Source organism: Ascidiella aspersa, chromosome 4 (assembly GCF_963924565.1).
Source record: "Ascidiella aspersa chromosome 4, kaAscAspe10.2, whole genome shotgun sequence".
Taxonomy (NCBI): domain Eukaryota; kingdom Metazoa; phylum Chordata; class Ascidiacea; order Phlebobranchia; family Ascidiidae; genus Ascidiella; species Ascidiella aspersa.
Genome location: NC_139450.1, coordinates 24,135,806 through 24,154,289, shown reverse-complemented (window position 1 = coordinate 24,154,289; position 18,484 = coordinate 24,135,806). Strand labels below are relative to the sequence as shown.

Sequence of the window (18,484 nt, the reverse complement as noted above, 5' to 3'; positions counted from 1 at the left end):
GACCAATACTGTCTACGACCATACCAGGTTGAATGCAACCGATCTCGTCCGATCTCGGAAGTTAAACAACGTCGGGATTGGTTAGTACTTGGATGGGTGACCGCCTAGGAATACCAATTGTCGTAGGCAAAATATGATTTATTTAAGTTTTTATTTTTAAAATAGAATGGACATAAAATGTTGAGAAATACTGCTTACGACCATACCAGGTTGAATGCACCCGATCTCGTCCGATCTCGGAAGTTAAGCAACGTCGGGATTGGTTAGTACTTGGATGGGTGACCGCCTAGGAATACCAATTGTCGTAGGCAAAATATGATTTATTTAAGTTTTTACATTTTTAAATAGATTAGACCAAAAAATGTTGACCAATACTGGCTACGACCATACCAGGTTGAATGCACCCGATCTCGTCCGATCTCGGAAGTTAAGCAACGTCGGGATTGGTTAGTACTTGGATGGGTGACCGCCTAGCAATACCAATTGTCATAGGCAAAATATGATTTTTAAAATATATTTAAATGTTAACATTTTTAAAGATTTTAGACCAAAAAATGTTGACCAATACTGTCTACGACTATACCAGGTTGAATGCACCCGATCTCGTCCGATCTCGGAAGTTAAGCAACGTCGGGATTGGTTAGTACTTGGATGGGTGACCGCCTAGGAATACCAATTGTCGTAGGCATAATATCATTTATTTAAGTTTTTACATTTTTAAATAGATTAGACCATAAATGTTGACCAATACTGTCTACGACCATACCAGGTTGAATGCACCCGATCTCGTCCGATCTCGGAAGTTAAGCAACGTCGGGATTGGTTAGTACTTGGATGGGTGACCGCCTAGAAATACCAATTGTCGTAGGCAAAATATGATTTATTTAAGTTTTTACATTTTTAAATAGATTAGACCAAAAAATGTTGACCAATACTGGCTACAAACATACCAGGTTGAATGCACCCCATCTCGTCCGATCTCGGAAGTTAAGCCACGTCGGGATTGGTTAGTACTTGGATGGGTGACCGCCTAGGAATACCAATTGTCGTAGGCACAATATGATTTATTTAAGTTTTTACATTTTTAAATAGATTAGACCATAAATGTTGACCAATACTGTCTACGACCATACCAGGTTGAATGCACCCGATCTCGTCCGATCTCGGAAGTTAAGCAACGTCGGGATTGGTTAGTACTTGGATGGGTGACCGCCAAGGAATACCAATTGTCGTAGGCACAATATGATTTATTTAAGTTTTTACATTTTTAAATAGATTAGACCATAAATGTTGACCAATACTGACTACGACCAAACCAGGTTGAAAGCACCCGATCTCGTCCGATCTCGGAAGTTAAGCAACGTCGGGATTGGTTAGTACTTGGATGGGTGACCGCCTAGGAATACCAATTTTCGTAGGCAATATATGATTTATTTAAGTTTTTACATTTTTAAATAGATTAGACCAAAAAATGTTGAGCAATACTACCTACGACTATACCATGTTGAATGCACCCGATCTCGTCCGTTCTCGGAAGTTAAGCAACGTCGGGATTGGTCAGTACTTGGATGGGTGACCGCCTAGGAATACCAATTGTCGTAGGCAAAATATGATTTATTTAAGTTTTTATTTTTTAAAATATATTTAAATGTTAACTTTTTTAAAGATTTTAGACCAAAAAATGTTGACCAATACTGTCTACGACCATACCAGGTTGAAAGCACCCGATCTCGTCCGATCTCGGAAGTTAAGCAACGTCGGGATTGTTTAGTACTTGGATGGGTGACCGCCTAGCAATACCTATTGTCGTAGGCACAATATGATTTATTTAAGTTTTTACAGTTTTAAATAGATTAGACCATAAATGTTGACCAATACTTTCTACGACCATACCAGGTTGAATGCACCCGATCTCGTCCGATCTCGGACGTTAAGCAACGTCGGGATTGGTTAGTACTTGGATGGGTGACCGCTTAGGAATACCAATTGTCGTAGACACAATATGATTTATTTATGTTTTTACATTTTTGAATAGATTAGACCAAAAAATGTTGACCAATACTGGCTACGACCATACCAGGTTGAATGCATCCGATCTCGTCCGATCTCGGAAGTTAAGCAACGTCGGGATTGGTTAGTACTTGGATGGGTGACCGCCTAGGAATACCAATTGTCGTAGGCAAAATATGATTTATTTAAGTTTTTACATTTTTAAATAGATTAGACCAAAAAATGTTGACCAATACTGGCTACGACCATACCAGGTTGAATGCACCCGATCTCGTCCGATCTCGGAAGTTAAGCAACGTCGGGATTGATTAGTACTTGGATGGGTGACCGCCTAGGAATACCAATTGTCATAGGCAAAATATGATTTATTTAAGTTTTTACATTTTTAAATAGATTAGACCAAAAAATGTTGACCAATACTGGCTACGACCATACCAGGTTGAATGCACCCGATCTCGTCCGATCTCGGAAGTTAAGCAACGTCGGGATTGGTTAGTACTTGGATGGGTGACCGCCTAGGAATACCAATTGCCGTAGGCACAATATGATTTACTTAAGTTTTTACATTTTTAAATAGATTAGACCATAAATGTTGACCAATACTGTCTACGACCATACCAGGTTGAATGCGCCCGATCTCGTGCGATCTCGTGCGATCTCGGAAGTTAAGCAACGTCGGGATTGGTTAGTACTTGGATGGGTGACCGCCTAGGAATACCAATTGTCGTAGGCAAAATATGATTTATTTAAGTTTTTACTTTTTTAAATAGATTAGACGTAAAATGTTGAGAAATACTGCTTACGACCATACCAGTTTGAATGCACCCGATCTCGTCCGATCTCGGAAGTTAAGCAACGTCGGGATTGGTTAGTACTTGGATGGGTGACCGCATAGGAATTCCAATTGTCATAGGCAAAATATGATTTATAAAATATATTTAAATGTTAACATTTTTGAAGATTTTAGACCAAAAAATGTTGACCACTACTGTCTACGACCATACCAGGTTGAATGCACCCGATCTCGTCCGATCTCGGAAGTTAAGCAACGTCGTGTTGGTTAGTACTTGGATGGGTGACCGCCTAGCAATACCAATTGTCATAGGCAAAATATGATTTATTTAAGTTTTTACATTTTTAAATAGATTAGACCAAAAAATGTTGACCAATACTGGCTACGAACATACCAGATTGAATGCACCCGATCTCGTCCGATCTCGGAAGTTAAGCAACGTCGGGATTGGTTAGTACTTGGATGGGTGACCGCCTAGGAATACCAATTGTCGTAGGCAAAATATAATATATTTAAGTTTTTACATTTTTAAATAGATTAGACCAAAAAATGTTGACCAATACTGGCTACGAACATACCAGATTGAATGCACCCGATCTCGTCCGATCTCGGAAGTTAAGCAACGTCGGGATTGGTTAGTACTTGGATGGGTGACCGCCTAGGAATACCAATTGTCGTAGGCACAATATGATTTACTTAAGTTTTTACATTTTTAAATAGATTAGACCATAAATGTTGACCAATACTGTCTACGACCATACCAGGTTGAATGCGCCCGATCTCGTGCGATCTCGTGCGATCTCGGAAGTTAAGCAACGTCGGGATTGGTTAGTACTTGGATGGGTGACCGCCTAGGAATACCAATTGTCGTAGGCAAAATATGATTTATTTAAGTTTTTACTTTTTTAAATAGATTAGACGTAAAATGTTGAGAAATACTGCTTACGACCATACCAGTTTGAATGCACCCGATCTCGTCCGATCTCGGAAGTTAAGCAACGTCGGGATTGGTTAGTACTTGGATGGGTGACCGCATAGGAATTCCAATTGTCATAGGCAAAATATGATTTATAAAATATATTTAAATGTTAACATTTTTGAAGATTTTAGACCAAAAAATGTTGACCACTACTGTCTACGACCATACCAGGTTGAATGCACCCGATCTCGTCCGATCTCGGAAGTTAAGCAACGTCGTGTTGGTTAGTACTTGGATGGGTGACCGCCTAGCAATACCAATTGTCATAGGCAAAATATGATTTATTTAAGTTTTTACATTTTTAAATAGATTAGACCAAAAAATGTTGACCAATACTGGCTACGAACATACCAGATTGAATGCACCCGATCTCGTCCGATCTCGGAAGTTAAGCAACGTCGGGATTGGTTAGTACTTGGATGGGTGACCGCCTAGGAATACCAATTGTCGTAGGCAAAATATAATATATTTAAGTTTTTACATTTTTAAATAGATTAGACCAAAAAATGTTGACCAATACTGGCTACGAACATACCAGATTGAATGCACCCGATCTCGTCCGATCTCGGAAGTTAAGCAACGTCCAATACTGGCTACGAACATACCAGATTGAATGCACCCGATCTCGTCCGATCTCGGAAGTTAAGCAACGTCGGGATTGGTTAGTACTTGGATGGGTGACCGCCTAGGAATACCAATTGTCGTAGGCAAAATATAATTTATTTAAGTTTTTACATTTTTAAATAGATTAGACCAAAAAATGTTGACCAATACTGGCTACGAACATACCAGATTGAAAGCACCCGATCTCGTCCGATCTCGGAAGTTAAGCAACGTCGGGATTGGTTAGTACTTGGATGGGTGACCGCCTAGGAATACCAATTGTCGTAGGCAAAATATGATTTATTTAAGTTTTTACATTTTTAAATAGATTAGACCAAAAAATGTTGACCAATACTGGCTACGACCATACCAGGTTGAATGCACCCGATCTCGTCCGATCTCGGAAGTTAAGCAACGTCGGGATTGGTTAGTAGTTGGATGGGTGACCGCCTAGGAATACCAATTGTCGTAGGCACAATATGATTTATTTAAGTTTTTACATTTTTAAATAGATTAGACCATAAATGTTGACCAATACTGTCTACGACCATACCAGGTTGAATGCACCCGATCTCGTCCGATCTCGGAAGTTAAGCAACGTCGGGATTGGTTAGTACTTGGATGGGTGACCGCCTTGGAATACCAATTGTCGTAGGCAAAATATGATTTATTTAAGTTTTTACATTTTTAAATAGATTAGACCAAAAAATGTTGACCAATACTGGCTACGACCATACCAGGTTGAATGCACCCCATCTCGTCCGATCTCGGAAGTTAAGCCACCTCGGGATTGGTTAGTACTTGGATGGGTGACCGCCTAGGAATACCAATTGTCGTAGGCACAATGTGATTTATTTAAGTTTTTACATTTTTAAATAGATTAGACCATAAATGTTGACCAATACTCTCTACGACCATACCAGGTTGAATGCACCCGATCTCGTCCGATCTCGGAAGTTAAGCAACGTCCGGATTGGTTAGTACTTGGATGGGTGACCGCCTAGGAATACCAATTGTCGTAGGCACAATATGATTTATTTAAGTTTTTACATTTTTAAATAGATTAGACCATAAATGTTGACCAATACTGACTACGACCATACCAGGTTGAATGCACCCGATCTCGTCCGATCTCGAAAGTTAAGCAACGTCGGGATTGGTTGGTACTTGGATGGGTGACCGCCTAGGAATACCAATTGTCGTAGGCACAAAATGATTTATTTAAGTTTTTACATTTTTAAATAGATTAGACCATAAATGTTGACCAATACTGTCTACGACCATACCAGGTTGAATGCACCCGATCTCGTCCGATCTCGGAAGTTAAGCAACGTCGGGATTGGTTAGTACTTGGATGGGTCACCGCCTAGGAATACCAATTGTCGTAGGCAAAATATGATTTATTTAAGTTTTTACATTTTTAAATAGATTAGACCAAAAAATGTTGACCAATACTGGCTACGACCATACCAGTTTGAATGCACCCCATCTCGTCCGATCTCGGAAGTTAAGCCACCTCGGGATTGGTTAGTACTTGGATGGGTGACCGCCTAGGAATACCAATTGTCGTAGGCACAATATGATTTATTTAAGTTTTTACATTTTTAAATAGATTAGACCATAAATGTTGACCAATACTGTCTACGACCATACCAGGTTGAATGCACCCGATCTCGTCCGATCTCGGAAGTTAAGCAACGTCGGGATTGGTTAGTACTTGGATGGGTGACCGCCTAGGAATACCAATTGTCGTAGGCACAATATGATTTATTTAAGTTTTTACATTTTTAAATAGATTAGACCATAAATGTTGACCAATACTGACTACGACCATACCAGGTTGAATGCACCCGATCTCGTCCGATCTCGGAAGTTAAGCAACGTCGGGATTGGTTGGTAATTGGATGGGTGACCGCCTAGGAATACCAATTGTCATAGGAAAAATATGATTTTTAAAATTTATTTAAATTTTAACATTTTCAAAGATTTTAGACCAAAAAATGTTGACCAATACTGTCTACGACCATACCAGGTTGAATGCAACCGATCTCGTCCGATCTCGGAAGTTATGCAACGTCGGGATTGGTAAGAACTTGGATGGTTGACCGCCTAGGAATACCAATTGTCGTAGGCAAAATATGATTTATTTAAGTTTTTACATTTTTTAATAGATTAGACCATAAATGTTGACCAATACTGTCTACGACCATACCAGGTTGAATGCAACCGATCTCGTCCGATCTCGGAAGTTAAACAACGTCGGGATTGGATAGTACTTGGATGGGTGACCGCCTAGGAATACCAATTGTCGTAGGCAAAATATGATTTATTTAAGTTTTTATTTTTAAAATAGAATAGACATAAAATGTTGAGAAATACTGCTTACGACCATACCAGGTTGAATGCACCCGATCTCGTCCGATCTCGGAAGTTAAGCAACGTCGGGATTGTTTAGTACTTGGATGGGTGACCGCCTAGGAATACCAATTGTCGTAGGCAAAATATGATTTATTTAAGTTTTTACATTTTTAAATAGATTAGACCAAAAAATGTTGACCAATACTGGCTACGACCATACCAGGTTGAATGCACCCGATCTCGTCCGATCTCGGAAGTTAAGCAACGTCGGGATTGGTTAGTACTTGGATGGGTGACCGCCTAGCAATACCAATTGTCATAGGCAAAATATGATTTTTAAAATATATTTAAATGTTAACATTTTTAAAGATTTTAGACCAAAAAATGTTGACCAATACTGTCTACGACTATACCAGGTTGAATGCACCCGATCTCGTCCGATCTCGGAAGTTAAGCAACGTCGGGATTGGTTAGTACTTGGATGGGTGACCGCCTAGGAATACCAATTGTCGTAGGCATAATATCATTTATTTAAGTTTTTACATTTTTAAATAGATTAGACCATAAATGTTGACCAATACTGTCTACGACCATACCTGGTTGAATGCACCCGATCTCGTCCGATCTCGGAAGTTAAGCAACGTCGGGATTGGTTAGTACTTGGATGGGTGACCGCCTAGGAATACCAATTGTCGTAGGCAAAATATGATTTATTTAAGTTTTTACATTTTTAAATAGATTAGACCAAAAAATGTTGACCAATACTGGCTACGAACATACCAGGTTGAATGCACCCGATCTCGTCCGATCTCGGAAGTTAAGCAACGTCGGGATTGGTTAGTACTTGGATGGGTGACCGCCTAGGAATACCAATTGTCGTAGGCAAAATATGATTTATTTAAGTTTTTACATTTTTAAATAGATTAGACCAAAAAATGTTGACCAATACTGGCTACAACCATACCAGGTTGAATGCACCCCATCTCGTCCGATCTCGGAAGTTAAGCCACGTCGGGATTGGTTAGTACTTGGATGGGTGACCGCCTAGGAATACCAATTGTCGTAGGCACAATATGATTTATTTAAGTTTTTACATTTTTAAATAGATTAGACCATAAATGTTGACCAATACTGTCTACGACCATACCAGGTTGAATGCACCCGATCTCGTCCGATCTCGGAAGTTAAGCAACGTCGGGATTGGTTAGTACTTGGATGGGTGACCGCCTAGGAATACCAATTGTCGTAGGCACAATATGATTTATTTAAGTTTTTACATTTTTAAATAGATTAGACCATAAATGTTGACCAATACTGACTACGACCATACCAGGTTGAAAGCACCCGATCTCGTCCGATCTCGGAAGTTAAGCAACGTCGGGATTGGTTGGTACTTGGATGGGTGACCGCCTAGGAATACCAATTGTCATAGGAAAAATATGATTTTTAAAATTTATTTAAATTTTAACATTTTCAAAGATTTTAGACCAAAAAATGTTGACCAATATTGTCTACGACCATACCAGGTTGAATGCAACCGATCTCGTCCGATCTCGGAAGTTATGCAACGTCGGGATTGGTAAGAACTTGGATGGTTGACCGCCTAGGAATACCAATTGTCGTAGGCAAAATATGATTTATTTAAGTTTTTACATTTTTTAATAGATTAGACCATAAATGTTGACCAATACTGTCTACGACCATACCAGGTTGAATGCAACCGATCTCGTCCGACCTCGGAAGTTAAACAACGTCGGGATTGGATAGTACTTGGATGGGTGACCGCCTAGGAATACCAATTGTCGTAGGCAAAATATGATTTATTTAAGTTTTTATTTTTAAAATAGAATGGACATAAAATGTTGAGAAATACTGCTTACGACCATACCAGGTTGAATGCACCCGATCTCGTCCGATCTCGGAAGTTAAGCAACGTCGGGATTGGTTAGTACTTGGATGGGTGACCGCCTAGGAATACCAATTGTCGTAGGCAAAATATGATTTATTTAAGTTTTTACATTTTTAAATAGATTAGACCAAAAAATGTTGACCAATACTGGCTACGACCATACCAGGTTGAATGCACCCGATCTCGTCCGATCTCGGAAGTTAAGCAACGTCGGGATTGGTTAGTACTTGGATGGGTGACCGCCTAGCAATACCAATTGTCATAGGCAAAATATGATTTTTAAAATATATTTAAATGTTAACATTTTTAAAGATTTTAGACCAAAAAATGTTGACCAATACTGTCTACGACTATACCAGGTTGAATGCACCCGATCTCGTCCGATCTCGGAAGTTAAGCAACGTCGGGATTGGTTAGTACTTGGATGGGTGACCGCCTAGGAATACCAATTGTCGTAGGCATAATATCATTTATTTAAGTTTTTACATTTTTAAATAGATTAGACCATAAATGTTGACCAATACTGTCTACGACCATACCAGGTTGAATGCACCCGATCTCGTCCGATCTCGGAAGTTAAGCAACGTCGGGATTGGTTAGTACTTGGATGGGTGACCGCCTAGGAATACCAATTGTCGTAGGCAAAATATGATTTATTTAAGTTTTTACATTTTTAAATAGATTAGACCAAAAAATGTTGACCAATACTGGCTACGAACATACCAGGTTGAATGCACCCGATCTCGTCCGATCTCGGAAGTTAAGCAACGTCGGGATTGGTTAGTACTTGGATGGGTGACCGCCTAGGAATACCAATTGTCGTAGGCAAAATATGATTTATTTAAGTTTTTACATTTTTAAATAGATTAGACCAAAAAATGTTGACCAATACTGGCTACAAACATACCAGGTTGAATGCACCCCATCTCGTCCGATCTCGGAAGTTAAGCCACGTCGGGATTGGTTAGTACTTGGATGGGTGACCGCCTAGGAATACCAATTGTCGTAGGCACAATATGATTTATTTAAGTTTTTACATTTTTAAATAGATTAGACCATAAATGTTGACCAATACTGTCTACGACCATACCAGGTTGAATGCACCCGATCTCGTCCGATCTCGGAAGTTAAGCAACGTCGGGATTGGTTAGTACTTGGATGGGTGACCGCCAAGGAATACCAATTGTCGTAGGCACAATATGATTTATTTAAGTTTTTACATTTTTAAATAGATTAGACCATAAATGTTGACCAATACTGACTACGACCAAACCAGGTTGAAAGCACCCGATCTCGTCCGATCTCGGAAGTTAAGCAACGTCGGGATTGGTTGGTACTTGGATGGGTGACCGCCTAGGAATACCAATTGTCATTGGCAAAATATGATTTTTAAAATATATTTAATGTTAACATTTTTAAACATTTTAGACCAAAAAATGTTGATCAATACTGTCTACGACCATACCAGGTTGAATGCAACCGATCTCGTCCGATCTCGGAAGTTAAGCAACGTCGGGATTGGTTAGTACTTGGATGGGTGACCGCCTAGGAATACCAATTTTCGTAGGCAATATATGATTTATTTAAGTTTTTACATTTTTAAATAGATTAGACCAAAAAATGTTGAGCAATACTACCTACGACTATACCATGTTGAATGCACCCGATCTCGTCCGTTCTCGGAAGTTAAGCAACGTCGGGATTGGTCAGTACTTGGATGGGTGACCGCCTAGGAATACCAATTGTCGTAGGCAAAATATGATTTATTTAAGTTTTTATTTTTTTAAATATATTTAAATGTTAACTTTTTTAAAGATTTTAGACCAAAAAATGTTGACCAATACTGTCTACGACCATACCAGGTTGAAAGCACCCGATCTCGTCCGATCTCGGAAGTTGAGCAACGTCGGGATTGTTTAGTACTTGGATGGGTGACCGCCTAGCAATACCTATTGTCGTAGGCACAATATGATTTATTTAAGTTTTTACAGTTTTAAATAGATTAGACCATAAATGTTGACCAATACTTTCTACGACCATACCAGGTTGAATGCACCCGATCTCGTCCGATCTCGGACGTTAAGCAACGTCGGGATTGGTTAGTACTTGGATGGGTGACCGCTTAGGAATACCAATTGTCGTAGACACAATATGATTTATTTATGTTTTTACATTTTTGAATAGATTAGACCAAAAAATGTTGACCAATACTGGCTACGACCATACCAGGTTGAATGCATCCGATCTCGTCCGATCTCGGAAGTTAAGCAACGTCGGGATTGGTTAGTACTTGGATGGGTGACCGCCTAGGAATACCAATTGTCGTAGGCAAAATATGATTTATTTAAGTTTTTACATTTTTAAATAGATTAGACCAAAAAATGTTGACCAATACTGGCTACGACCATACCAGGTTGAATGCACCCGATCTCGTCCGATCTCGGAAGTTAAGCAAAGTCGGGATTGATTAGTACTTGGATGGGTGACCGCCTAGGAATACCAATTGTCATAGGCAAAATATGATTTATTTAAGTTTTTACATTTTTAAATAGATTAGACCAAAAAATGTTGACCAATACTGGCTACGACCATACCAGGTTGAATGCACCCGATCTCGTCCGATCTCGGAAGTTAAGCAACGTCGGGATTGGTTAGTACTTGGATGGGTGACCGCCTAGGAATACCAATTGTCGTAGGCACAATATGATTTACTTAAGTTTTTACATTTTTAAATAGATTAGACCATAAATGTTGACCAATACTGTCTACGACCATACCAGGTTGAATGCGCCCGATCTCGTGCGATCTCGTGCGATATCGGAAGTTAAGCAACGTCGGGATTGGTTAGTACTTGGATGGGTGACCGCCTAGGAATACCAATTGTCGTAGGCAAAATATGATTTATTTAAGTTTTTACTTTTTTAAATAGATTAGACGTAAAATGTTGAGAAATACTGCTTACGACCATACCAGTTTGAATGCACCCGATCTCGTCCGATCTCGGAAGTTAAGCAACGTCGGGATTGGTTAGTACTTGGATGGGTGACCGCATAGGAATTCCAATTGTCATAGGCAAAATATGATTTATAAAATATATTTAAATGTTAACATTTTTGAAGATTTTAGACCAAAAAATGTTGACCACTACTGTCTACGACCATACCAGGTTGAATGCACCCGATCTCGTCCGATCTCGGAAGTTAAGCAACGTCGTGTTGGTTAGTACTTGGATGGGTGACCGCCTAGCAATACCAATTGTCATAGGCAAAATATGATTTATTTAAGTTTTTACATTTTTAAATAGATTAGACCAAAAAATGTTGACCAATACTGGCTACGAACATACCAGATTGAATGCACCCAATCTCGTCCGATCTCGGAAGTTAAGCAACGTCGGGATTGGTTAGTACTTGGATGGGTGACCGCCTAGGAATACCAATTGTCGTAGGCAAAATATAATATATTTAAGTTTTTACATTTTTAAATAGATTAGACCAAAAAATGTTGACCAATACTGGCTACGAACATACCAGATTGAATGCACCCGATCTCGTCCGATCTCGGAAGTTAAGCAACGTCCAATACTGGCTACGAACATACCAGATTGAATGCACCCGATCTCGTCCGATCTCGGAAGTTAAGCAACGTCGGGATTGGTTAGTACTTGGATGGGTGACCGCCTAGGAATACCAATTGTCGTAGGCAAAATATAATTTATTTAAGTTTTTACATTTTTAAATAGATTAGACCAAAAAATGTTGACCAATACTGGCTACGAACATACCAGATTGAAAGCACCCGATCTCGTCCGATCTCGGAAGTTAAGCAACGTCGGGATTGGTTAGTACTTGGATGGGTGACCGCCTAGGAATACCAATTGTCGTAGGCAAAATATGATTTATTTAAGTTTTTACATTTTTAAATAGATTAGACCAAAAAATGTTGACCAATACTGGCTACGACCATACCAGGTTGAATGCACCCGATCTCGTCCGATCTCGGAAGTTAAGCAACGTCGGGATTGGTTAGTAGTTGGATGGGTGACCGCCTAGGAATACCAATTGTCGTAGGCACAATATGATTTATTTAAGTTTTTACATTTTTAAATAGATTAGACCATAAATGTTGACCAATACTGTCTACGACCATACCAGGTTGAATGCACCCGATCTCGTCCGATCTCGGAAGTTAAGCAACGTCGGGATTGGTTAGTACTTGGATGGGTGACCGCCTTGGAATACCAATTGTCGTAGGCAAAATATGATTTATTTAAGTTTTTACATTTTTAAATAGATTAGACCAAAAAATGTTGACCAATACTGGCTACGACCATACCAGGTTGAATGCACCCCATCTCGTCCGATCTCGGAAGTTAAGCCACCTCGGGATTGGTTAGTACTTGGATGGGTGACCGCCTAGGAATACCAATTGTCGTAGGCACAATGTGATTTATTTAAGTTTTTACATTTTTAAATAGATTAGACCATAAATGTTGACCAATACTCTCTACGACCATACCAGGTTGAATGCACCCGATCTCGTCCGATCTCGGAAGTTAAGCAACGTCCGGATTGGTTAGTACTTGGATGGGTGACCGCCTAGGAATACCAATTGTCGTAGGCACAATATGATTTATTTAAGTTTTTACATTTCTAAATAGATTAGACCATAAATGTTGACCAATACTGACTACGACCATACCAGGTTGAATGCACCCGATCTCGTCCGATCTCGAAAGTTAAGCAACGTCGGGATTGGTTGGTACTTGGATGGGTGACCGCCTAGGAATACCAATTTTCATAGGCAAAATATGATTTTTAAAATACATTTAATGTTAACATTTTTAAAGATTTTAGACCAAAAAATGTTGATCAATACTGTCTACGACCATACCAGGTTGAATGCAACCGATCTCGTCCGATCTCGGAAGTTAAGCAACGTCGGGATTGGTTAGTACTTGGATATGTGACCGCCTAGGAATACCAATTGTCGTAGGCAATATATGATTTATTTAAGTTTTTACATTTTTAAATAGATTAGACCATAAATGTTGACCAATACTGTCTACGACCATACCAGGTTGAATGCACCCGATCTAGTCCGATCTCGGAAGTTAAGCAACGTCGGGATTGGTTAGTACTTGGATGGGTGACCGCCTAGGAATACCAATTGTCGTAGGCAAAATATAATTTATTTAAGTTTTTACATTTTTAAATAGATTAGACCAAAAAATGTTGACCAATACTGGCTACGAACATACCAGATTGAATGCACCCGATCTCGTCCGATCTCGGAAGTTAAGCAACGTCGGGATTGGTTAGTACTTGGATGGGTGACCGCCTAGGAATACCAATTGTCGTAGGCAAAATATGATTTAGTTAAGTTTTTACATTTTTAAATAGATTAGACCAAAAAATGTTGACCAATACTGGCTACGACCATACCAGGTTGAATGCACCCGATCTCGTCCGATCTCGGAAGTTAAGCAACGTCGGGATTGGTTAGTACTTGGATGGGTGACCGCCTAGGAATACCAATTGTCGTAGGCACAATATGATTTATTTAAGTTTTTACATTTTTAAATAGATTAGACCATAAATGTTGACCAATACTGTCTACGACCATACCAGGTTGAATGCACCCGATCTCGTCCGATCTCGGAAGTTAAGCAACGTCGGGATTGGTTAGTACTTGGATGGGTGACCGCCTAGGAATACCAATTGTCGTAGGCACAATATGATTTATTTAAGTTTTTACATTTTTAAATAGATTAGACCATAAATGTTGACCAATACTGTCTACGACCATACCAGGTTGAATGCACCCGATCTCGTCCGATCTCGGAAGTTAAGCAACGTCGGGATTGGTTAGTACTTGGATGGGTGACCGCCTAGGAATACCAATTGTCGTAGGCACAATATGATTTATTTAAGTTTTTACATTTTTAAATAGATTAGACCATAAATGTTCACCAATACTGACTACGACCATACCAGGTTGAATGCACCCGATCTCGTCCGATCTCGGAAGTTAAGCAACGTCGGGATTGGTTGGTACTTGGATGGGTGACCGCCTAGGAATACCAATTGTCATAGGAAAAATATGATTTTTAAAATTTATTTAAATTTTAACATTTTCAAAAATTTTAGACCAAAAAATGTTGACCAATACTGTCTACGACCATACCAGGTTGAATGCAACCGATCTCGTCCGATCTCGGAAGTTATGCAACGTCGGGATTGGTAAGAACTTGGATGGTTGACCGCCTAGGAATACCAATTGTCGTAGGCAAAATATGATTTATTTAAGTTTTTACATTTTTTAATAGATTAGACCATAAATGTTGACCAATACTGTCTACGACCATACCAGGTTGAATGCAACCGATCTCGTCCGATATCGGAAGTTAAACAACGTCGGGATTGGATAGTACTTGGATGGGTGACCGCCTAGGAATACCAATTGTCGTAGGCAAAATATGATTTATTTGAGTTTTTATTTTTAAAATAGAATAGACATAAAATGTTGAGAAATACTGCTTACGACCATACCAGGTTGAATGCACCCGATCTCGTCCGATCTCGGAAGTTAAGCAACGTCGGGATTGGTTAGTACTTGGATGGGTGACCGCCTAGGAATACCAATTGTCGTAGGCAAAATATGATTTATTTAAGTTTTTACATTTTTAAATAGATTCGACCAAAAAATGTTGACCAATACTGGCTACGACCATACCAGGTTGAATGCACCCGATCTCGTCCGATCTCGGAAGTTAAGCAACGTCGGGATTGGTTAGTACTTGGATGGGTGACCGCCTAGGAATACCAATTGTCGTAGGCACAATATGATTTATTTAAGTTTTTACATTTTTAAATAGATTAGACCATAAATGTTGACCAATACTGTCTACGACCATACCAGGTTGAATGCACCCGATCTCGTCCGATCTCGGAAGTTAAGCAACGTCGGGATTGGTTAGTACTTGGATGGGTGACCGCCTAGGAATACCAATTGTCGTAGGCAAAATATGATATATTTAAGTTTTTACATTTTTAAATAGATTAGACCAAAAAATGTTGACCAATACTGGCTACGACCATACCAGTTTGAATGCACCCCATCTCGTCCGATCTCGGAAGTTAAGCCACCTCGGGATTGGTTAGTACTTGGATGGGTGACCGCCTAGGAATACCAATTGTCGTAGGCAAAATATGATTTATTTAAGTTTTTACATTTTTAAATAGATTAGACCAAAAAATGTTGACCAATACTGGCTACGACCATACCAGGTTGAATGCACCCGATCTCGTCCGATCTCGGAAGTTAAGCAACGTCGGGATTGGTTAGTACTTGGATGGGTGGCCGCCTAGCAATACCAATTGTCATAGGCAAAATATGATTTTTAAAATATATTTAAATGTTAACATTTTTAAAGATTTTAGACCAAAAAATGTTGACCAATACTGTCTACGACTATACCAGGTTGAATGCACCCGATCTCGTCCGATCTCGGAAGTTAAGCAACGTCGGGATTGGTTAGTACTTGGATGGGTGACCGCCTAGGAATACCAATTGTCGTAGGCATAATATCATTTATTTAAGTTTTTACATTTTTAAATAGATTAGACCATAAATGTTGACCAATACTGTCTACGACCATACCAGGTTGAATGCACCCGATCTCGTCCGATCTCGGAAGTTAAGCAACGTCGGGATTGGTTAGTACTTGGATGTGTGACCGCCTAGGAATACCAATTGTCGTAGGCAAAATATGATTTATTTAAGTTTTTACATTTTTAAATAGATTAGACCAAAAAATGTTGACCAATACTGGCTACGAACATACCAGGTTGAATGCACCCGATCTCGTCCGATCTCGGAAGTTAAGCAACGTCGGGATTGGTTAGTACTTGGATGGGTGACCGCCTAGGAATACCAATTGTCGTAGGCAAAATATGATTTATTTAAGTTTTTACATTTTTAAATAGATTAGACCAAAAAATGTTGACCAATACTGGCTACAACCATACCAGGTTGAATGCACCCCATCTCGTCCGATCTCGGAAGTTAAGCCACGTCGGGATTGGTTAGTACTTGGATGGGTGACCGCCTAGGAATACCAATTGTCGTAGGCACAATATGATTTATTTAAGTTTTTACATTTTTAAATAGATTAGACCATAAATGTTGACCAATACTGACTACGACCATACCAGGTTGAAAGCACCCGATCTCGTCCGATCTCGGAAGTTAAGCAACGTCGGGATTGGTTGGTACTTGGATGGGTGACCGCCTAGGAATACCAATTGTCATAGGCAAAATATGATTTTTAAAATATATTTAATGTTAACATTTTTAAAGATTTTAGACCAAAAAATGTTGATCAATACTGTCTACGACCATACCAGGTTGAATGCAACCGATCTCGTCCGATCTCGGAAGTTAAGCAACGTCGGGATTGGTTAGTACTTGGATGGGTGACCGCCTAGGAATACCAATTTTCGTAGGCAATATATGATTTATTTAAGTTTTTACATTTTTAAATAGATTAGACCAAAAAATGTTGAGCAATACTACCTACGACTATACCATGTTGAATGCACCCGATCTCGTCCGTTCTCGGAAGTTAAGCAACGTCGGGATTGGTCAGTACTTGGATGGGTGACCGCCTAGGAATACCAATTGTCGTAGGCAAAATATGATTTATTTAAGTTTTTATTTTTTAAAATATATTTAAATGTTAACTTTTTTAAAGATTTTAGACCAAAAAATGTTGACCAATACTGTCTACGACCATACCAGGTTGAAAGCACCCGATCTCGTCCGATCTCGGAAGTTAAGCAACGTCGGGATTGTTTAGTACTTGGATGGGTGACCGCCTAGCAATACCTATTGTCGTAGGCACAATATGATTTATTTAAGTTTTTACAGTTTTAAATAGATTAGACCATAAATGTTGACCAATACTTTCTACGACCATACCAGGTTGAATGCACCCGATCTCGTCCGATCTCGGACGTTAAGCAACGTCGGGATTGGTTAGTACTTGGATGGGTGACCGTTTAAGAATACCAATTGTCGTAGACACAATATGATTTATTTATGTTTTTACATTCATATTTTTTTTTTTTTTACGACCAATACTGGCTACGACCATACCAGGTTGAATGCATCCGATCTCGTCCGATCTCGGAAGTTAAGCAACGTCGGGATTGGTTAGTACTTGGATGGGTGACCGCCTAGGAATACCAATTGTCGTAGGCAAAATATGATTTATTTAAGTTTTTACATTTTTAAATAGATTAGACCAAAAAATGTTGACCAATACTGGCTACGACCATACCAGGTTGAATGCACCCGATCTCGTCCGATCTCGGAAGTTAAGCAACGTCGGGATTGATTAGTACTTGGATGGGTGACCGCCTAGGAATACCAATTGTCATAGGCAAAATATGATTTATTTAAGTTTTTACATTTTTAAATAGATTAGACCAAAAAATGTTGACCAATACTGGCTACGACCATACCAGGTTGAATGCACCCGATCTCGTCCGATCTCGGAAGTTAAGCAACGTCGGGATTGGTTAGTACTTGGATGGGTGACCGCCTAGGAATACCAATTGTCGTAGGCACAATATGATTTACTTAAGTTTTTACATTTTTAAATAGATTAGACCATAAATGTTGACCAATACTGTCTACGACCATACCAGGTTGAATGCGCCCGATCTCGTGCGATCTCGTGCGATCTCGGAAGTTAAGCAACGTCGGGATTGGTTAGTACTTGGATGGGTGACCGCCTAGGAATACCAATTGTCGTAGGCACAATATG

At 39.4% G+C, this 18,484-nt stretch overlaps 44 non-coding genes and 55 pseudogenes across 44 annotated transcripts; all 99 read left to right on the top strand.

Moving 5' to 3' along the window:
- The first annotated feature begins 10 nt into the window (after nucleotides 1-10).
- LOC146152733 (5S ribosomal RNA) lies at nucleotides 11-129 on the top strand. The gene has a single exon (XR_014497577.1). It is a non-coding gene; the product is annotated as a 5S ribosomal RNA (ribosomal RNA).
- Nucleotides 130-192: 63 nt separating this feature from the next.
- On the top strand, nucleotides 193-311 carry LOC146152732 (5S ribosomal RNA). The gene has a single exon (XR_014495519.1). It is a non-coding gene; the product is annotated as a 5S ribosomal RNA (ribosomal RNA).
- Nucleotides 312-376: 65 nt separating this feature from the next.
- On the top strand, nucleotides 377-495 carry LOC146152731 (5S ribosomal RNA; annotated as a pseudogene).
- A 74-nt stretch (nucleotides 496-569) lies between these two features.
- On the top strand, nucleotides 570-688 carry LOC146152730 (5S ribosomal RNA). Its single transcript, XR_014495754.1, has one exon. It is a non-coding gene; the product is annotated as a 5S ribosomal RNA (ribosomal RNA).
- Nucleotides 689-752: 64 nt separating this feature from the next.
- LOC146152729 (5S ribosomal RNA) lies at nucleotides 753-871 on the top strand. The gene has a single exon (XR_014496846.1). It is a non-coding gene; the product is annotated as a 5S ribosomal RNA (ribosomal RNA).
- Nucleotides 872-936: 65 nt separating this feature from the next.
- LOC146152728 (5S ribosomal RNA) lies at nucleotides 937-1,055 on the top strand (annotated as a pseudogene).
- Nucleotides 1,056-1,119: 64 nt separating this feature from the next.
- Nucleotides 1,120-1,238, top strand: LOC146152727 (5S ribosomal RNA). The gene has a single exon (XR_014495953.1). It is a non-coding gene; the product is annotated as a 5S ribosomal RNA (ribosomal RNA).
- A 64-nt stretch (nucleotides 1,239-1,302) lies between these two features.
- On the top strand, nucleotides 1,303-1,421 carry LOC146152726 (5S ribosomal RNA; annotated as a pseudogene).
- A 65-nt stretch (nucleotides 1,422-1,486) lies between these two features.
- LOC146152725 (5S ribosomal RNA) lies at nucleotides 1,487-1,605 on the top strand. The gene has a single exon (XR_014497609.1). It is a non-coding gene; the product is annotated as a 5S ribosomal RNA (ribosomal RNA).
- Nucleotides 1,606-1,696: 91 nt separating this feature from the next.
- LOC146152724 (5S ribosomal RNA) lies at nucleotides 1,697-1,815 on the top strand (annotated as a pseudogene).
- Nucleotides 1,816-1,879: 64 nt separating this feature from the next.
- LOC146152723 (5S ribosomal RNA) lies at nucleotides 1,880-1,998 on the top strand. The gene has a single exon (XR_014497212.1). It is a non-coding gene; the product is annotated as a 5S ribosomal RNA (ribosomal RNA).
- Nucleotides 1,999-2,063: 65 nt separating this feature from the next.
- On the top strand, nucleotides 2,064-2,182 carry LOC146152722 (5S ribosomal RNA). The gene has a single exon (XR_014497768.1). It is a non-coding gene; the product is annotated as a 5S ribosomal RNA (ribosomal RNA).
- Nucleotides 2,183-2,247: 65 nt separating this feature from the next.
- Nucleotides 2,248-2,366, top strand: LOC146152721 (5S ribosomal RNA; annotated as a pseudogene).
- Nucleotides 2,367-2,431: 65 nt separating this feature from the next.
- On the top strand, nucleotides 2,432-2,550 carry LOC146152720 (5S ribosomal RNA). Its single transcript, XR_014497793.1, has one exon. It is a non-coding gene; the product is annotated as a 5S ribosomal RNA (ribosomal RNA).
- A 64-nt stretch (nucleotides 2,551-2,614) lies between these two features.
- Nucleotides 2,615-2,743, top strand: LOC146152719 (5S ribosomal RNA; annotated as a pseudogene).
- Nucleotides 2,744-2,807: 64 nt separating this feature from the next.
- On the top strand, nucleotides 2,808-2,926 carry LOC146152718 (5S ribosomal RNA; annotated as a pseudogene).
- Nucleotides 2,927-3,000: 74 nt separating this feature from the next.
- On the top strand, nucleotides 3,001-3,118 carry LOC146152717 (5S ribosomal RNA; annotated as a pseudogene).
- A 65-nt stretch (nucleotides 3,119-3,183) lies between these two features.
- Nucleotides 3,184-3,302, top strand: LOC146152716 (5S ribosomal RNA; annotated as a pseudogene).
- A 65-nt stretch (nucleotides 3,303-3,367) lies between these two features.
- LOC146152715 (5S ribosomal RNA) lies at nucleotides 3,368-3,486 on the top strand (annotated as a pseudogene).
- A 64-nt stretch (nucleotides 3,487-3,550) lies between these two features.
- On the top strand, nucleotides 3,551-3,679 carry LOC146152714 (5S ribosomal RNA; annotated as a pseudogene).
- A 64-nt stretch (nucleotides 3,680-3,743) lies between these two features.
- LOC146152713 (5S ribosomal RNA) lies at nucleotides 3,744-3,862 on the top strand (annotated as a pseudogene).
- Nucleotides 3,863-3,936: 74 nt separating this feature from the next.
- LOC146152712 (5S ribosomal RNA) lies at nucleotides 3,937-4,054 on the top strand (annotated as a pseudogene).
- A 65-nt stretch (nucleotides 4,055-4,119) lies between these two features.
- Nucleotides 4,120-4,238, top strand: LOC146152711 (5S ribosomal RNA; annotated as a pseudogene).
- A 135-nt stretch (nucleotides 4,239-4,373) lies between these two features.
- LOC146152710 (5S ribosomal RNA) lies at nucleotides 4,374-4,492 on the top strand (annotated as a pseudogene).
- A 65-nt stretch (nucleotides 4,493-4,557) lies between these two features.
- LOC146152709 (5S ribosomal RNA) lies at nucleotides 4,558-4,676 on the top strand (annotated as a pseudogene).
- A 65-nt stretch (nucleotides 4,677-4,741) lies between these two features.
- On the top strand, nucleotides 4,742-4,860 carry LOC146152708 (5S ribosomal RNA). The gene has a single exon (XR_014497242.1). It is a non-coding gene; the product is annotated as a 5S ribosomal RNA (ribosomal RNA).
- A 64-nt stretch (nucleotides 4,861-4,924) lies between these two features.
- Nucleotides 4,925-5,043, top strand: LOC146152707 (5S ribosomal RNA). Its single transcript, XR_014495544.1, has one exon. It is a non-coding gene; the product is annotated as a 5S ribosomal RNA (ribosomal RNA).
- A 65-nt stretch (nucleotides 5,044-5,108) lies between these two features.
- LOC146152706 (5S ribosomal RNA) lies at nucleotides 5,109-5,227 on the top strand (annotated as a pseudogene).
- Nucleotides 5,228-5,291: 64 nt separating this feature from the next.
- On the top strand, nucleotides 5,292-5,410 carry LOC146152705 (5S ribosomal RNA; annotated as a pseudogene).
- A 64-nt stretch (nucleotides 5,411-5,474) lies between these two features.
- On the top strand, nucleotides 5,475-5,593 carry LOC146152704 (5S ribosomal RNA; annotated as a pseudogene).
- Nucleotides 5,594-5,657: 64 nt separating this feature from the next.
- Nucleotides 5,658-5,776, top strand: LOC146152703 (5S ribosomal RNA). Its single transcript, XR_014495838.1, has one exon. It is a non-coding gene; the product is annotated as a 5S ribosomal RNA (ribosomal RNA).
- A 65-nt stretch (nucleotides 5,777-5,841) lies between these two features.
- Nucleotides 5,842-5,960, top strand: LOC146152702 (5S ribosomal RNA; annotated as a pseudogene).
- A 64-nt stretch (nucleotides 5,961-6,024) lies between these two features.
- On the top strand, nucleotides 6,025-6,143 carry LOC146152701 (5S ribosomal RNA). The gene has a single exon (XR_014498621.1). It is a non-coding gene; the product is annotated as a 5S ribosomal RNA (ribosomal RNA).
- Nucleotides 6,144-6,207: 64 nt separating this feature from the next.
- LOC146152700 (5S ribosomal RNA) lies at nucleotides 6,208-6,326 on the top strand (annotated as a pseudogene).
- A 74-nt stretch (nucleotides 6,327-6,400) lies between these two features.
- On the top strand, nucleotides 6,401-6,519 carry LOC146152699 (5S ribosomal RNA; annotated as a pseudogene).
- Nucleotides 6,520-6,583: 64 nt separating this feature from the next.
- Nucleotides 6,584-6,702, top strand: LOC146152698 (5S ribosomal RNA). Its single transcript, XR_014497782.1, has one exon. It is a non-coding gene; the product is annotated as a 5S ribosomal RNA (ribosomal RNA).
- Nucleotides 6,703-6,765: 63 nt separating this feature from the next.
- On the top strand, nucleotides 6,766-6,884 carry LOC146152697 (5S ribosomal RNA). Its single transcript, XR_014496456.1, has one exon. It is a non-coding gene; the product is annotated as a 5S ribosomal RNA (ribosomal RNA).
- Nucleotides 6,885-6,949: 65 nt separating this feature from the next.
- On the top strand, nucleotides 6,950-7,068 carry LOC146152696 (5S ribosomal RNA; annotated as a pseudogene).
- A 74-nt stretch (nucleotides 7,069-7,142) lies between these two features.
- On the top strand, nucleotides 7,143-7,261 carry LOC146152695 (5S ribosomal RNA). The gene has a single exon (XR_014495753.1). It is a non-coding gene; the product is annotated as a 5S ribosomal RNA (ribosomal RNA).
- A 64-nt stretch (nucleotides 7,262-7,325) lies between these two features.
- LOC146152694 (5S ribosomal RNA) lies at nucleotides 7,326-7,444 on the top strand. Its single transcript, XR_014495622.1, has one exon. It is a non-coding gene; the product is annotated as a 5S ribosomal RNA (ribosomal RNA).
- A 65-nt stretch (nucleotides 7,445-7,509) lies between these two features.
- Nucleotides 7,510-7,628, top strand: LOC146152693 (5S ribosomal RNA). The gene has a single exon (XR_014498237.1). It is a non-coding gene; the product is annotated as a 5S ribosomal RNA (ribosomal RNA).
- Nucleotides 7,629-7,693: 65 nt separating this feature from the next.
- Nucleotides 7,694-7,812, top strand: LOC146152692 (5S ribosomal RNA; annotated as a pseudogene).
- Nucleotides 7,813-7,876: 64 nt separating this feature from the next.
- LOC146152691 (5S ribosomal RNA) lies at nucleotides 7,877-7,995 on the top strand. Its single transcript, XR_014498620.1, has one exon. It is a non-coding gene; the product is annotated as a 5S ribosomal RNA (ribosomal RNA).
- Nucleotides 7,996-8,059: 64 nt separating this feature from the next.
- On the top strand, nucleotides 8,060-8,178 carry LOC146152690 (5S ribosomal RNA; annotated as a pseudogene).
- Nucleotides 8,179-8,252: 74 nt separating this feature from the next.
- LOC146152689 (5S ribosomal RNA) lies at nucleotides 8,253-8,371 on the top strand (annotated as a pseudogene).
- Nucleotides 8,372-8,435: 64 nt separating this feature from the next.
- On the top strand, nucleotides 8,436-8,554 carry LOC146152688 (5S ribosomal RNA; annotated as a pseudogene).
- Nucleotides 8,555-8,617: 63 nt separating this feature from the next.
- LOC146152687 (5S ribosomal RNA) lies at nucleotides 8,618-8,736 on the top strand. The gene has a single exon (XR_014495518.1). It is a non-coding gene; the product is annotated as a 5S ribosomal RNA (ribosomal RNA).
- A 65-nt stretch (nucleotides 8,737-8,801) lies between these two features.
- LOC146152686 (5S ribosomal RNA) lies at nucleotides 8,802-8,920 on the top strand (annotated as a pseudogene).
- Nucleotides 8,921-8,994: 74 nt separating this feature from the next.
- LOC146152685 (5S ribosomal RNA) lies at nucleotides 8,995-9,113 on the top strand. Its single transcript, XR_014495752.1, has one exon. It is a non-coding gene; the product is annotated as a 5S ribosomal RNA (ribosomal RNA).
- A 64-nt stretch (nucleotides 9,114-9,177) lies between these two features.
- On the top strand, nucleotides 9,178-9,296 carry LOC146152684 (5S ribosomal RNA). The gene has a single exon (XR_014498619.1). It is a non-coding gene; the product is annotated as a 5S ribosomal RNA (ribosomal RNA).
- Nucleotides 9,297-9,361: 65 nt separating this feature from the next.
- LOC146152683 (5S ribosomal RNA) lies at nucleotides 9,362-9,480 on the top strand. The gene has a single exon (XR_014498236.1). It is a non-coding gene; the product is annotated as a 5S ribosomal RNA (ribosomal RNA).
- Nucleotides 9,481-9,545: 65 nt separating this feature from the next.
- Nucleotides 9,546-9,664, top strand: LOC146152682 (5S ribosomal RNA; annotated as a pseudogene).
- A 64-nt stretch (nucleotides 9,665-9,728) lies between these two features.
- On the top strand, nucleotides 9,729-9,847 carry LOC146152681 (5S ribosomal RNA). The gene has a single exon (XR_014495952.1). It is a non-coding gene; the product is annotated as a 5S ribosomal RNA (ribosomal RNA).
- A 64-nt stretch (nucleotides 9,848-9,911) lies between these two features.
- On the top strand, nucleotides 9,912-10,030 carry LOC146152680 (5S ribosomal RNA; annotated as a pseudogene).
- A 73-nt stretch (nucleotides 10,031-10,103) lies between these two features.
- Nucleotides 10,104-10,222, top strand: LOC146152679 (5S ribosomal RNA; annotated as a pseudogene).
- A 65-nt stretch (nucleotides 10,223-10,287) lies between these two features.
- LOC146152678 (5S ribosomal RNA) lies at nucleotides 10,288-10,406 on the top strand. Its single transcript, XR_014497608.1, has one exon. It is a non-coding gene; the product is annotated as a 5S ribosomal RNA (ribosomal RNA).
- Nucleotides 10,407-10,497: 91 nt separating this feature from the next.
- On the top strand, nucleotides 10,498-10,616 carry LOC146152677 (5S ribosomal RNA; annotated as a pseudogene).
- Nucleotides 10,617-10,680: 64 nt separating this feature from the next.
- On the top strand, nucleotides 10,681-10,799 carry LOC146152676 (5S ribosomal RNA). The gene has a single exon (XR_014497211.1). It is a non-coding gene; the product is annotated as a 5S ribosomal RNA (ribosomal RNA).
- A 65-nt stretch (nucleotides 10,800-10,864) lies between these two features.
- LOC146152675 (5S ribosomal RNA) lies at nucleotides 10,865-10,983 on the top strand. Its single transcript, XR_014497767.1, has one exon. It is a non-coding gene; the product is annotated as a 5S ribosomal RNA (ribosomal RNA).
- A 65-nt stretch (nucleotides 10,984-11,048) lies between these two features.
- Nucleotides 11,049-11,167, top strand: LOC146152674 (5S ribosomal RNA; annotated as a pseudogene).
- A 65-nt stretch (nucleotides 11,168-11,232) lies between these two features.
- Nucleotides 11,233-11,351, top strand: LOC146152673 (5S ribosomal RNA). Its single transcript, XR_014496247.1, has one exon. It is a non-coding gene; the product is annotated as a 5S ribosomal RNA (ribosomal RNA).
- A 64-nt stretch (nucleotides 11,352-11,415) lies between these two features.
- On the top strand, nucleotides 11,416-11,544 carry LOC146152672 (5S ribosomal RNA; annotated as a pseudogene).
- A 64-nt stretch (nucleotides 11,545-11,608) lies between these two features.
- On the top strand, nucleotides 11,609-11,727 carry LOC146152671 (5S ribosomal RNA; annotated as a pseudogene).
- A 74-nt stretch (nucleotides 11,728-11,801) lies between these two features.
- On the top strand, nucleotides 11,802-11,919 carry LOC146152670 (5S ribosomal RNA; annotated as a pseudogene).
- Nucleotides 11,920-11,984: 65 nt separating this feature from the next.
- On the top strand, nucleotides 11,985-12,103 carry LOC146152669 (5S ribosomal RNA; annotated as a pseudogene).
- A 135-nt stretch (nucleotides 12,104-12,238) lies between these two features.
- Nucleotides 12,239-12,357, top strand: LOC146152668 (5S ribosomal RNA; annotated as a pseudogene).
- Nucleotides 12,358-12,422: 65 nt separating this feature from the next.
- On the top strand, nucleotides 12,423-12,541 carry LOC146152667 (5S ribosomal RNA; annotated as a pseudogene).
- Nucleotides 12,542-12,606: 65 nt separating this feature from the next.
- On the top strand, nucleotides 12,607-12,725 carry LOC146152666 (5S ribosomal RNA). The gene has a single exon (XR_014497241.1). It is a non-coding gene; the product is annotated as a 5S ribosomal RNA (ribosomal RNA).
- A 64-nt stretch (nucleotides 12,726-12,789) lies between these two features.
- Nucleotides 12,790-12,908, top strand: LOC146152665 (5S ribosomal RNA). The gene has a single exon (XR_014495543.1). It is a non-coding gene; the product is annotated as a 5S ribosomal RNA (ribosomal RNA).
- Nucleotides 12,909-12,973: 65 nt separating this feature from the next.
- LOC146152664 (5S ribosomal RNA) lies at nucleotides 12,974-13,092 on the top strand (annotated as a pseudogene).
- Nucleotides 13,093-13,156: 64 nt separating this feature from the next.
- Nucleotides 13,157-13,275, top strand: LOC146152663 (5S ribosomal RNA; annotated as a pseudogene).
- Nucleotides 13,276-13,339: 64 nt separating this feature from the next.
- Nucleotides 13,340-13,458, top strand: LOC146152662 (5S ribosomal RNA; annotated as a pseudogene).
- Nucleotides 13,459-13,531: 73 nt separating this feature from the next.
- Nucleotides 13,532-13,650, top strand: LOC146152661 (5S ribosomal RNA; annotated as a pseudogene).
- Nucleotides 13,651-13,714: 64 nt separating this feature from the next.
- LOC146152660 (5S ribosomal RNA) lies at nucleotides 13,715-13,833 on the top strand. The gene has a single exon (XR_014497291.1). It is a non-coding gene; the product is annotated as a 5S ribosomal RNA (ribosomal RNA).
- Nucleotides 13,834-13,898: 65 nt separating this feature from the next.
- LOC146152659 (5S ribosomal RNA) lies at nucleotides 13,899-14,017 on the top strand (annotated as a pseudogene).
- A 65-nt stretch (nucleotides 14,018-14,082) lies between these two features.
- LOC146152658 (5S ribosomal RNA) lies at nucleotides 14,083-14,201 on the top strand. Its single transcript, XR_014496246.1, has one exon. It is a non-coding gene; the product is annotated as a 5S ribosomal RNA (ribosomal RNA).
- A 64-nt stretch (nucleotides 14,202-14,265) lies between these two features.
- On the top strand, nucleotides 14,266-14,384 carry LOC146152657 (5S ribosomal RNA). The gene has a single exon (XR_014498618.1). It is a non-coding gene; the product is annotated as a 5S ribosomal RNA (ribosomal RNA).
- Nucleotides 14,385-14,448: 64 nt separating this feature from the next.
- LOC146152656 (5S ribosomal RNA) lies at nucleotides 14,449-14,567 on the top strand. Its single transcript, XR_014498616.1, has one exon. It is a non-coding gene; the product is annotated as a 5S ribosomal RNA (ribosomal RNA).
- Nucleotides 14,568-14,631: 64 nt separating this feature from the next.
- On the top strand, nucleotides 14,632-14,750 carry LOC146152655 (5S ribosomal RNA; annotated as a pseudogene).
- A 74-nt stretch (nucleotides 14,751-14,824) lies between these two features.
- Nucleotides 14,825-14,943, top strand: LOC146152654 (5S ribosomal RNA; annotated as a pseudogene).
- Nucleotides 14,944-15,007: 64 nt separating this feature from the next.
- LOC146152653 (5S ribosomal RNA) lies at nucleotides 15,008-15,126 on the top strand (annotated as a pseudogene).
- A 63-nt stretch (nucleotides 15,127-15,189) lies between these two features.
- On the top strand, nucleotides 15,190-15,308 carry LOC146152652 (5S ribosomal RNA). The gene has a single exon (XR_014495517.1). It is a non-coding gene; the product is annotated as a 5S ribosomal RNA (ribosomal RNA).
- A 65-nt stretch (nucleotides 15,309-15,373) lies between these two features.
- Nucleotides 15,374-15,492, top strand: LOC146152651 (5S ribosomal RNA). Its single transcript, XR_014496245.1, has one exon. It is a non-coding gene; the product is annotated as a 5S ribosomal RNA (ribosomal RNA).
- Nucleotides 15,493-15,556: 64 nt separating this feature from the next.
- LOC146152650 (5S ribosomal RNA) lies at nucleotides 15,557-15,675 on the top strand. The gene has a single exon (XR_014498615.1). It is a non-coding gene; the product is annotated as a 5S ribosomal RNA (ribosomal RNA).
- Nucleotides 15,676-15,740: 65 nt separating this feature from the next.
- LOC146152649 (5S ribosomal RNA) lies at nucleotides 15,741-15,859 on the top strand (annotated as a pseudogene).
- Nucleotides 15,860-15,924: 65 nt separating this feature from the next.
- On the top strand, nucleotides 15,925-16,043 carry LOC146152648 (5S ribosomal RNA; annotated as a pseudogene).
- Nucleotides 16,044-16,117: 74 nt separating this feature from the next.
- Nucleotides 16,118-16,236, top strand: LOC146152647 (5S ribosomal RNA). Its single transcript, XR_014495751.1, has one exon. It is a non-coding gene; the product is annotated as a 5S ribosomal RNA (ribosomal RNA).
- A 64-nt stretch (nucleotides 16,237-16,300) lies between these two features.
- LOC146152646 (5S ribosomal RNA) lies at nucleotides 16,301-16,419 on the top strand. Its single transcript, XR_014497797.1, has one exon. It is a non-coding gene; the product is annotated as a 5S ribosomal RNA (ribosomal RNA).
- Nucleotides 16,420-16,484: 65 nt separating this feature from the next.
- On the top strand, nucleotides 16,485-16,603 carry LOC146152645 (5S ribosomal RNA). Its single transcript, XR_014498235.1, has one exon. It is a non-coding gene; the product is annotated as a 5S ribosomal RNA (ribosomal RNA).
- Nucleotides 16,604-16,668: 65 nt separating this feature from the next.
- LOC146152644 (5S ribosomal RNA) lies at nucleotides 16,669-16,787 on the top strand (annotated as a pseudogene).
- A 64-nt stretch (nucleotides 16,788-16,851) lies between these two features.
- On the top strand, nucleotides 16,852-16,970 carry LOC146152643 (5S ribosomal RNA; annotated as a pseudogene).
- Nucleotides 16,971-17,043: 73 nt separating this feature from the next.
- On the top strand, nucleotides 17,044-17,162 carry LOC146152642 (5S ribosomal RNA; annotated as a pseudogene).
- A 65-nt stretch (nucleotides 17,163-17,227) lies between these two features.
- Nucleotides 17,228-17,346, top strand: LOC146152641 (5S ribosomal RNA). Its single transcript, XR_014497607.1, has one exon. It is a non-coding gene; the product is annotated as a 5S ribosomal RNA (ribosomal RNA).
- Nucleotides 17,347-17,437: 91 nt separating this feature from the next.
- On the top strand, nucleotides 17,438-17,556 carry LOC146152640 (5S ribosomal RNA; annotated as a pseudogene).
- Nucleotides 17,557-17,620: 64 nt separating this feature from the next.
- Nucleotides 17,621-17,739, top strand: LOC146152639 (5S ribosomal RNA). Its single transcript, XR_014498030.1, has one exon. It is a non-coding gene; the product is annotated as a 5S ribosomal RNA (ribosomal RNA).
- Nucleotides 17,740-17,797: 58 nt separating this feature from the next.
- On the top strand, nucleotides 17,798-17,916 carry LOC146152638 (5S ribosomal RNA). The gene has a single exon (XR_014497766.1). It is a non-coding gene; the product is annotated as a 5S ribosomal RNA (ribosomal RNA).
- A 65-nt stretch (nucleotides 17,917-17,981) lies between these two features.
- On the top strand, nucleotides 17,982-18,100 carry LOC146152637 (5S ribosomal RNA; annotated as a pseudogene).
- A 65-nt stretch (nucleotides 18,101-18,165) lies between these two features.
- LOC146152636 (5S ribosomal RNA) lies at nucleotides 18,166-18,284 on the top strand. Its single transcript, XR_014496244.1, has one exon. It is a non-coding gene; the product is annotated as a 5S ribosomal RNA (ribosomal RNA).
- A 64-nt stretch (nucleotides 18,285-18,348) lies between these two features.
- Nucleotides 18,349-18,477, top strand: LOC146152635 (5S ribosomal RNA; annotated as a pseudogene).
- Nucleotides 18,478-18,484: the final 7 nt, after the last annotated feature.